The following is a 9812-nucleotide window of genomic DNA, read 5'->3' as shown; positions in this document are numbered from 1 at the left end:
ATACTTACGGGTTTCACCGACCAAAGGCGTACAACGTTTTGGAGTAAAGGGAAAGTTAGCTCCGCGCTATATTGGTCCCTATGAGATCGTAGAGGCGTGTGGACCCGTAGCATACCGAGTACAACTTCCAGAGAAGATTGCAGCGATACACGATGTTTTCCATGTCTCGCAACTCAAGAAGTGCATCAAAATTCCAACCGAGATCATTACCCCGGAAGAATTGGAGATTGAACCCGATTTATCTTATAAGGAGTATCCAGTTAAGATCCTCGACCGGAAGGAAAGGAACACTCGTCGGCAAATGGTCAAGATGTACAAAATTCAGTGGAGTCACCATACGGAAGACGAAGCGACATGGGAGACGGAAGAATATATCAACGCTAACTTCCGCGGTTTTCTTTTCGATCAAGGAGGTACGTTGCACCAGCCACACTAGTTCTTTCTGCACTTGAATCTCGGGGCGAGATTCCTTTAAGGGGGGTAGGCTGTAACAACTCTACCTAAATTAAGTGCTTTAACCCTAAACCAGTGAGAAATCCCTAAGTTAAGAAGTGAAATGACCTTTATAAACCTAAGAAGCTCTTTTTGGAGTTTGAATTAAAGCTTGGAAATTTTATATATAACCTTACATTTCTGCCCAAATAAGAGTTTTAAAACTTTTAGATTCCAACAACTTTGGTTAAAGGCATCTGGTCTAAATCAGAGTGGAAAGGAGTCAAAAACAGCAACCCAAGCCGACCTTCCTAAAGGACCCTAAAAATTTCTTAAGTCCTGGAATTCGAGTTTCCTCCATCTTTGCAAGCTTTCATCTCCCGTTTTCCTATCTGAGCTCGAGTCAGAGCCTTAATAGAAGTTGTAGTACCTCAAGAGTGTTCCAGCTTTGATACTCTGACCCAGATCCAAATCGAACCCGAGCTTGTCATAATCCCGGTCAAAGTGAGGTAAACCAGTCAACTCACCCCGGATGCTTAGAAATCCTAAGTCTGGAATTCCAGATTTTTGGCTAACTTTGGCCGGAATTATCTTTGAATCCTTTCACAATCTAAACCGACACCTTAAACAAAGTTTGAAGAACTACCAGAGTTGAACAAGTTGTTTAAGGGAGTTTCGGGTGTTGTGTTGAAAGATTCGGAGAAGGATCGCTCCAAAGCTGGTCTGGCTGGCTGCCCGAAGGGAGCCTCGATGCCCGCGCGCCCGGGCAGGTTCGCTCGCACGCCGCGCGCCGCGTGGCCGCCGGCCACCAGCAGCTCGCCGTCGCCCTATCCCTAGCGCGACAGCGACCGGACGAGAGCCACGGCGCCCAACCCGCACCCGCGATAGGACGGAGCAAGCGCAGGGCTAGCCAATCGCCGGCCGAGCGCAAGTCGCCTTCCCGCCTGCCACGGCTCTGCTCCACCAACCCGGTTCCGCCCGTTCGCCGAGAAAGCTGAGATGCCCCGACGTCCCTCATCTCCGCCCAGTCGCCCAACCCCCGCGGTAGCCTTTCCGCCTCGCCCGCCCGACAGACCGGAAGCCCCAGACGCGCGCCGCCCAAGGCCAATCGCCGCCGAAGACCATCCGGAGCTCCGCCTCTTCTGCCCAATGGCGTCGTCGGCCAATGGCCGCCTCGCCCGAGCACTCGCCGCTCCCGGCCTTATCCTTTCCCCACCGGAGCCCCGCCTCGACCCTCTGCGCCACCCTGGCCCTATAAAAGGGGACCCCCTCACCAGCAAGGCCACCTCTTGCCACCGCCTGCACCTGCGCCGCCGCTTTCTCCTCTGCACCCTGCCTTCTCCTCTGAGCCACCGCTTTCTCCCCGCGCCGCCGCTAAGCTACCGTGGAGCTCACCCCCTTGCGCCACCCCCACACTCCAGCGACTTCGCCGCCACCCGCAAGCCGCTCCTTCCAACACACCAGCCGCCCGCTCCTCCACGCGGTACTAGAGCTTGCTTGTGTCCACTAGAAGCACCGCCGCCGCCGGACCACCGTCGAAGTCTCGCTGCCGCCCAAGCTTTCGTGCGTACAACCTTTCCGCCCCAGCCTGCTCCTGCTCGGCCCCAAGGCTTCACCGGTAGACCTGGAGGTAAGCTACTTAACCTCCCCGTCTTTCCGTCTCGCCCGACCCCTTTTCTTTTCGCCTCGCCCGACCCCTGTCTTTCTGTCTCGCCCGACCCTTGTTTCGGTTCGCCCGACCCCTTTTCTTTTCGCCTCGCCCGACCCCTATCCTTTTCTGTTCGCCGACCCTCTCTCCGCCTCGCCCGAGGGCTCGGTTGTAATTCTTTTTCTTTGACCGAGGGTATCGGTGAAATGTTTTCGGGGATTCCTCTGTGTTGAGTCTGAGGACCTTGGTACGGTTTTTCCTTAAACCTGAGGGTCAGACCCTAAGTTTTCCTCAATCCCACCATCTCATCCTGCTCTCCACCAACAGAAGTAAACTCCCCCACCTTCTCTGTAGCTTTGCTACAAGCGTCCGTGTTAAAAACATGAGTGTGTTGAAATAACCATCTAAAATGTTTAACCCCTGCATTGCAATTTCGTGTAGAGTTGAATCTCGCCGACGGGACGTACGAGCTTCATCCAGCACCGGAAGAAGACCCCGCTGAGGAACAGCTGTATCCCGGCGAAGGAGAGCCCGAACCAGCGCAAGACCCCGAGGACCCGCACGCTTTTTCTGAAGGCAAGCCCCGGTGCATGAATCCCCTGTTTTACTTTCATGCCACTTATGGATTACTTGATTGCGCATTTACGTTTCGAGGAGTTGTAATGGAACCTTAGATGCATAACTTAGTACCTTGATTTGAATACTAGTTGCTAAGGCCGTATAGTTGCATTGCTTAATAGGTTTCGGTAAAAGTCGAGTGATTTCCGGTCACTCGCGAGTTATAGGAGTTGAATGTTTCAGTCTTGTCGAAACTATAAGGACGATGGACGGGGTCAGGCTTGTGTGTGGTACAGGGTGGATTGCCCCATTTGTCTAAATGAAAATGAACTAAGGTTGAAACGGGTCGGCATTCGTGATCAAGTGATTGAAAGTACTAATCTCATACCTAGTATGGGATGGGGAAGCCTAGTACCTGATTGAACTGGGGCGTGGCATACCTTCCAGCTGTCTTTGGAACATCGTTCCCATGGTGCATCATGTGGGTGCAAGTGCGGTCACAGTGCAGCATTAGGCCGGGACTGTGGAGCATTGCATGCCAAAGGAAGTTGGCCCTGACACGTACCTAAGGGATCGATGGGGACGGCTGACAAATGAACCGACCCTTCGTGGTGCGCGGATGTCGTGAGATTAGGTTTGCCATGCATGGTTAATAAATTCGAATCGATTCATCTGCCTCTCACACATTGGGACTACTTGATCGCTATTCTGCACTGAGTAAAGATGGAACATGATGATGATTTTAATCTTGATGGTTGTCAAATAATTGCTTGGAAACCATGTTTGTTAGTATAAGTTGCTAACCTAGAATGGATAAAGAACATAGAACCTAAGCTAAAATGTTGAAAGTAAGGACTAACTTTAGACGCTTTTGGTAAGAAAGCCCCAGAGCCAGAAAGCCTTGCATGTTTAAGTCTCAGTCGCGTCCTTCCGACGGGTCAGTCTTGCTGAGTATTAGTTGCTCAGCCTTGTTGTGGCTAATCTTTTTCAGGTAATGTCAGTAGCTTGGGTGTTGGTACCACTTGGCCGACCCAGCTTCCTCCAGGCTGGACCGTCGAGTGGGATCCTTCCTCGGACGGTGAAGGAAGGAATTTTTGATGTCATGATCGGCTCCGTCATGATATCTTGTATCGACGTTTAAGCTTCCGCTAGTTTTAATTTGATCTCGGACCATGCAAAAATTTCGGTTTGAATTTCCAAAAACTCTGATGTAATAAATTGTTGAACTATGTTGTCAGTATGGAATGTTGTAATCTCTGTGCTACTCACCTTCGCGTGAGCGATGCTTCTCGATCCTGTTTACGTGGTTTATCGGAGGAAATCCGACGGTCAACCAAGTTGACTTGCTTAAAGTGCATAATCGCATGTTAGGCGACTTCAATGCATTTTAGTCAGGTTAATTTGGGCGGTTCCGCCACAAGAGGGACCGGTGGCGATTGCGGCACGCAGTCGGAGCACGCGCGCGGCGGTCTGACGACGGCACACGGCGAGATTTACGGGCACGGGTAAAGATGATGGCTGTCGGCTTAGGTTCCGGGACGGCGAAATCGCCGGGAAAGTTTTCGATATCCGGGAGCTCAGCGGTAAAAAGATTTTGAAAGCAATTTTTAACGGATGATTTTAGTTGGTGATTTCTGCGGATGTTACAGAAGTACTGGGTGAAAGCTTCACCTCGTACTAAAGGTTAACAATTAGTACCGGTTGAAGTCTCCAACCTGTACTAATACGCCCGAGGACCTTTAGTATCGAATGGAGGATTCACCCGATACTAAAGGTCACCCATTTGTATTGGTTGAAGCCTCCAACCGGTACTAACTTCCTTCGTATAAATCCGGCATCTACTTCCTCCTACCCTAGGCACCACCAAAGCTTGGGCTTCATTCTTTCCATGGCAACCTAGGGAAGGTGTTGCCGGATTTTTGACCATTTTGTGGGAATTTCACTCATTCAAATATTTTAAAGGTTGGAAACTTCATCCTCCCTTCTTACATGGTCAGTATACTAAATTAACTTGTGATAAGAAAAAAGAACTGAGTTGCTAAGAGCATGGTATCCTCCCTTCAGCACTGTCCAATAATCTCTCCCTTGCATCACGTCTCCTATGGCTAAATCCTGCCCCTTTTGCCTCCCCACTTCCCCAATTACACATTCGCCATAGCCGAGGTGGCCCCGGCCCCTCCCCTTGGAGAGCAAGCAGGCAACAAGCAGTAGTATAGATGTACATTCAGGCCGCCCGACCCGGTTTGGCATGGGCCCGGCAAGGCATGTTAAATTTTGTGCCGAGCCTGGCCCGTCACGACAACTTCGTCGTGCCGTGCCGTGCCGGACCAAGGGCCTCACCGGCGGCCCAAGCATGGGCCCGCAAAGGCCTTTTTCGTGCTGGGCCACCAGTCGAGCACGGCAGGCTTCAGGCCCAGCGAGGCACGGCAGGCCCCATGTCACCGTCGGACCTTTCGCCGCCGCTGGCCCCCGCGCCGCCGCCGTGGCTCTCGCTATGCCGGCGGCGGTGGAGGAGGCCGCGAGGGAGGGAGGCAGCGCTGGTGGAGTGGAGGCCGATAGGGCAGCGGTGGTGGAGGGCACGAGGGAGGACGGTGGCGGCACCGGTGGAGGCCACGAGCCTGCGAAGGAGGGAGGTAGCACCACCCGCCGAAGGGGAGGCCACAAGCGGAGGGGAGGTCAGAGCCTCGGAGGGAGGCGGCAGCGGCGCCGAAGGAGGTCATGAGCCCGCGAGGGAGGGAGGCGGCGCCGGTGGCGCGCCGCCCGTCGGAGGGGAGGCCACAGGCGGAGAAGAGGTTGGAGCCTTGGAGGGGAGGCGACGGGGTCACGGAGTCGGAGCTCGAAGTCTCATAAGGGGGCGGCGGGGTAAATGAGAAGAGATAGGGTTGGAGTTTGCCGGATGATTTTTCTCTGGTTGGTATTACACGGGCCTTAACGGGCTGCCTCCTTGCCACCCGTCGGGCCGAGGTGTCGGCCCACGCCTGGCACGAGGCATCGGGCTAGGCCAGCCTGAGCCCGATGAGTAACGGACCGGGCCGAGCTTGAGAGGGGATAAAAAAAGGGCTTCGTGCCGGACTGTCGGGCTACGGGCTGCATGTACATCAAGATCTGTGAGGAGTACAGGTGCCCTATCAATTATTTAGTACTGTGAGGACCACGTGCATATACATATTGCATACATAATAAAGTCACCCCTCCCCTCTCTCTTTGACTCAAAATCATTTGAAGAGATTACCCTCTCTCCTTAGATCTAGATCCAGAATCCTCTCGGCGACGGCAACACCCAGTCATGGCGGAGATGCAAGGGCAGGTGCAAGGCCTCAGCTCCTGATGGCAGTCGGGACAAGAGGCGTGGGACTTGTGCGATACAAATGAACCTATTGTAGCCGCGTGGTGAGCAGCATGACCTTCGAGCCACCGACCCCAGCAGCCATGGTGCATGGTGGGGGTGTTGCCGACTAGACCCTTGCGTAGGGTGAGGTGGAAGGGCGGCTGCCAAGGAGAGGTTAGGGCTAGATGGCCTAGGCCCCGGCACGGGGGTGGAAGCAGCGGGGCTGCAGCATCGAGGCCCATATCACTCGCGAAAGTACATTGGTGGAAAACTCACCTTTAGTCCAGGTTGGATAGGATCAAATCTCTCTAAAAGCCAACCGGGATAAATTTTTTGAGACAAAAGGAGGGGGTCTTTAGTCCCAGGTCATAACGGGACTAAAAAAAATTTTGAAAAAAAAAACCCACGCCCGCGCGGCCACCGCCGGCCCGGCCTCCACCCACGCCCGTCTCCCGCTCCGCTTCCACCTCCCCCACACCCGTCCGCCCACCCGCCGGCGGTGTGCACCGCCCGGCCGCCGCCGGCCCGGCCTTTGCCCGCGCCCGTTTCCCATTCCGCCTCCGCCTCCCCCACGCCCGGCCTTCGCCTCTACCTCCCTCGCGCGTCGCCCGCCCGCGCCAATCCTGCTCCGCCAGCGCCCGTCCCACTCCGCCTCTTCCTTCGCCTCCCCCACGCGCCGTCCGCCCATGCCCATCCTACTCCGTCGGCGCCGCTCCGCTCCGCCGGTCCGCCCACCCTCGTCCTGTTGCCGCTCCTCACTGCCAGTGAGGGGCGAGCAGAGGGGGAAGGGAAGGGGCAGCAGGGGGAGGGGGCGGCCACCCGCACCGGAGGGAGAGGATAAGGAGGTGGAAGGAGAGGAGGAGGAAGAAGAAAGGGAGAGGAGCAGAAGAAAGACTTGTGCGTGTGGAGAAGAAAGTGTGAGCCGGGAGAAGATAAGGAGAGGAGGCGTGGGGAAGGACGTTTTTGTTCTGATTGGAGCCATCAATCGGGACAAAAGATCCTCTTTTATCCTGATTGGTAATTCCAAACCGGGACAAGGGGGGGGCGTCGTCGGTGGGATTTTTTGGAGCCGTTACAACCGGGACTAGGGGAGCTTTAGTCCCGGTTGGTATTTACAACCGGACTAAGTTCCCTCCTTTCGGTGCCTTATTTTTAACCTGGGACTAAAGCCACTTTAGTTAGGGGTCCAATATTAACTGGGATAAAAAGAGTTGGATGGAAAGTCAGTTCTCTACTAGTAGTAGCGGGGTGCTGGCGACCTATCATGGCGTGGGAGCAGGCAGCATGGAGGGCTGGAACAAGGTGACAGCGGCAAGGGCGTGCCCGACAGGGACCCCGCGCCGAGGCCACCGACGCCCCCGACACGAAGCTGGTGCAGCAGCCGCTGGAGTGAGGGCCAGGGGCACGAGCACAGCGGCCTGCGCACGAGCGATATGCGTGCAGTTGCATCCCCAGCGGTGCAAGGCTAGGTCACGGCTGAGGTGGAGCTAGGGGTGGCTGCGGCAGCCCGGCGCGGGGGGGCACCAACCTTCGGCGCGGTCGTGGACTTCGATGGCCAGGTTGCGGTGCGACGCAAGTCGAGGTGCTCCACCATGAGCACGCGCGTCACCGCGCGGGCTCGCGAGGCCATGGTGCTCTGCTAGCAGTCCCGAGACAATTTGCGGGCAAACTCAGGCGATGGCGGCTGGGGCACCCTCTATGCAGCCTTTCACGAGAGGCGGCAGTGCGCCAGGTCCTGGCGTGGCGTAGGGCTGGTGTCGCATGGCCACGGCGAGATCCCCACGTGGGATTGCCGGAGTCGTCAACACGCTCCCTCCGCCAAGACGCTGATGGGTCCCAGCAGGCCCCACGTTTGGGAGCAGTGGCAGGGATGGCCAGCTCCCCTCCCCACCAGCAGGCGGTAGGCTCCCGAGAAGCAGCCCCGCACTATGGCTATGAACCGCAGCACGACGGTCCCAATGGGCTAGGTTCCCACAAATTTTGGCGACTTTGTACTAAAAGTACATCCATGCATGGATCTTCCTTTCTTCTTAAAAAAAATAGGAGTGCTGTGAGGGTGAGTGTACTATGACCCTGTTTGTATACGCTTTTCCCAGCCACGCTTAGATTATAATCTAAGCGAAGATTTTCTCGCTTCTCGCTTTTCGCTTCTCGTAGTTCAAATCGTTGAAGCGGCTTACCACATAAGCGAGAATCGGTGGAAATAAGCAAAGCGTTTGACGGGATTCTCGCTTATTTCCACCGATAAGCCGCTTATAAGCGGATACAAACGGGGCCTATATCTTAGAACTAATCTCTGTGTAAAAAATATATTCAAGTTTTTGATTTCTATCCATTTTCTATGCTGGATGCGTATTGACTCACATGAAATTTGTATTACATTAACAAAGGGGTAGTGCGATCATACAATTTTGTACAGTGGATAGTTTTCGAAGGGAAATTTGATACTACCATGTACATGGTGGTAAAGGATCCTCTAATTTAACCTACCAAATTTAAGGATCGGGCTCAATAAGGGTCGGATCATAAATTTATATGATTTTGAAGTTAAGTTGGATTGTGAAGAAACCATGAGAGCTATGATCCATTACCACCTTTATTTATGTGCAAAGACTATTTTCCAAATTTTGAAATGAATGGCACAGTGGAGCGAGTGCATGGAACGCATTGAGTCAAAAAGCTACCGGAAAAGATGTACACGGTGGCATACACTATTGCTTTATGTTCTATCCTCCTGCCAAGATTCTTTGGCATTATTATATCACATTAGGCTTTATTCCTATCCGATTGAAATACAACCAACAAAATTACAAATAGAACTAGAATACCCATGCTAAGGATAAACTCACATTAGTGTTCTCAAAAGGATCACACGGAATCCAACATAAATTAGGGGCTAGGATAGCTTCTACCAGAGTTGTCAATGTACCAATGATTTTTTGCTTTTTAAGGTTAGGACACGTACACAGCCGCTATATATAATATGGTTCTATATTATTTATCTGGTGCAAACGAGATACCTCGTGCAACTTTGAAAACTCTGAATCAAGGCTACAAGATACTAATCCAATGGATAGGATTAGAGATGGGGTTATTTTGCATTTAACCACCTGCCTGCTAGCAATGCAAAATTGGTTTTTTGCGAATCCCCCCTGCCCCTTCCATCCAAACCCTCCCCCTGCGGACTCCATCCAGAGACGCCACCACCGCCCCTGAGAGGCAATTCTTCGCCACTCGTGGCCCTCCACCGGCCTGGTGAGGGTGTCGCCACTTCGCCCCTTCACCGCCGCCCGTGACCCTCTGCCACCTCTTCACCTCTCGCCTCTCGCCCCTTCACCCCTTCCCGGACGGCCCTCCGCTGGTTTGGTGAGGGCGCCGTCAGGTACTCCCTATTGATTGATGAATCCAGCTTGTCGGGTGAGAGCGACCCAGTTTATATTTCTCAAGAGAAGCCGTTCCTCTTGGCAGGAACCAAAGTTCAGGATGGATCAGCTAAGATGATGGTAACTGCTGTCGGTATGCGTGCTGAACGGGGAAGATTAATGAGCACATTGAGTGAAGAAGGGGAGGATGAGACACCATTGCAGGTTAAACTAAACGGAGTCAGGAAGCTCAAGCTGGAAGAAGCATATGTTCTGTAGCGCAGCTAGGAAGCTCAAGCTGGAAGAAGCATGTGTTCTGTAAATCGTGCTTTGCCTGGTGTTCTGTAAACTGTGTAGGTGCTAGCAAGTTGGGCAAGTTGTGATTGTATAGGACACATCAAAGACTATAGAAATTGTATACATGGCAAATTGCATTCTAAATTGTGCTATCACTGGAATGAACAGAAATTTGCAGAACTCAAAA

The 9812-nt window shown here is 53.3% G+C and overlaps 1 long non-coding RNA gene across 1 annotated transcript; it reads left to right on the top strand.

Annotated features, from left to right (window-relative positions):
* The first annotated feature begins 9173 nt into the window (after window positions 1-9173).
* On the top strand, window positions 9174-9812 carry LOC117865401 (uncharacterized). The gene is made up of 2 exons (XR_004642528.2): window positions 9174-9348; window positions 9435-9812. It is a non-coding gene; the product is annotated as an uncharacterized lncRNA (long non-coding RNA).

Source organism: Setaria viridis, chromosome 7, assembly GCF_005286985.2.
Source record: "Setaria viridis chromosome 7, Setaria_viridis_v4.0, whole genome shotgun sequence".
NCBI classification, from domain to species: Eukaryota; Viridiplantae; Streptophyta; class Magnoliopsida; order Poales; family Poaceae; genus Setaria; species Setaria viridis.
Note: the sequence above shows the minus strand (reverse complement) of the source record. Positions and strands in the feature narration are given on the sequence as shown.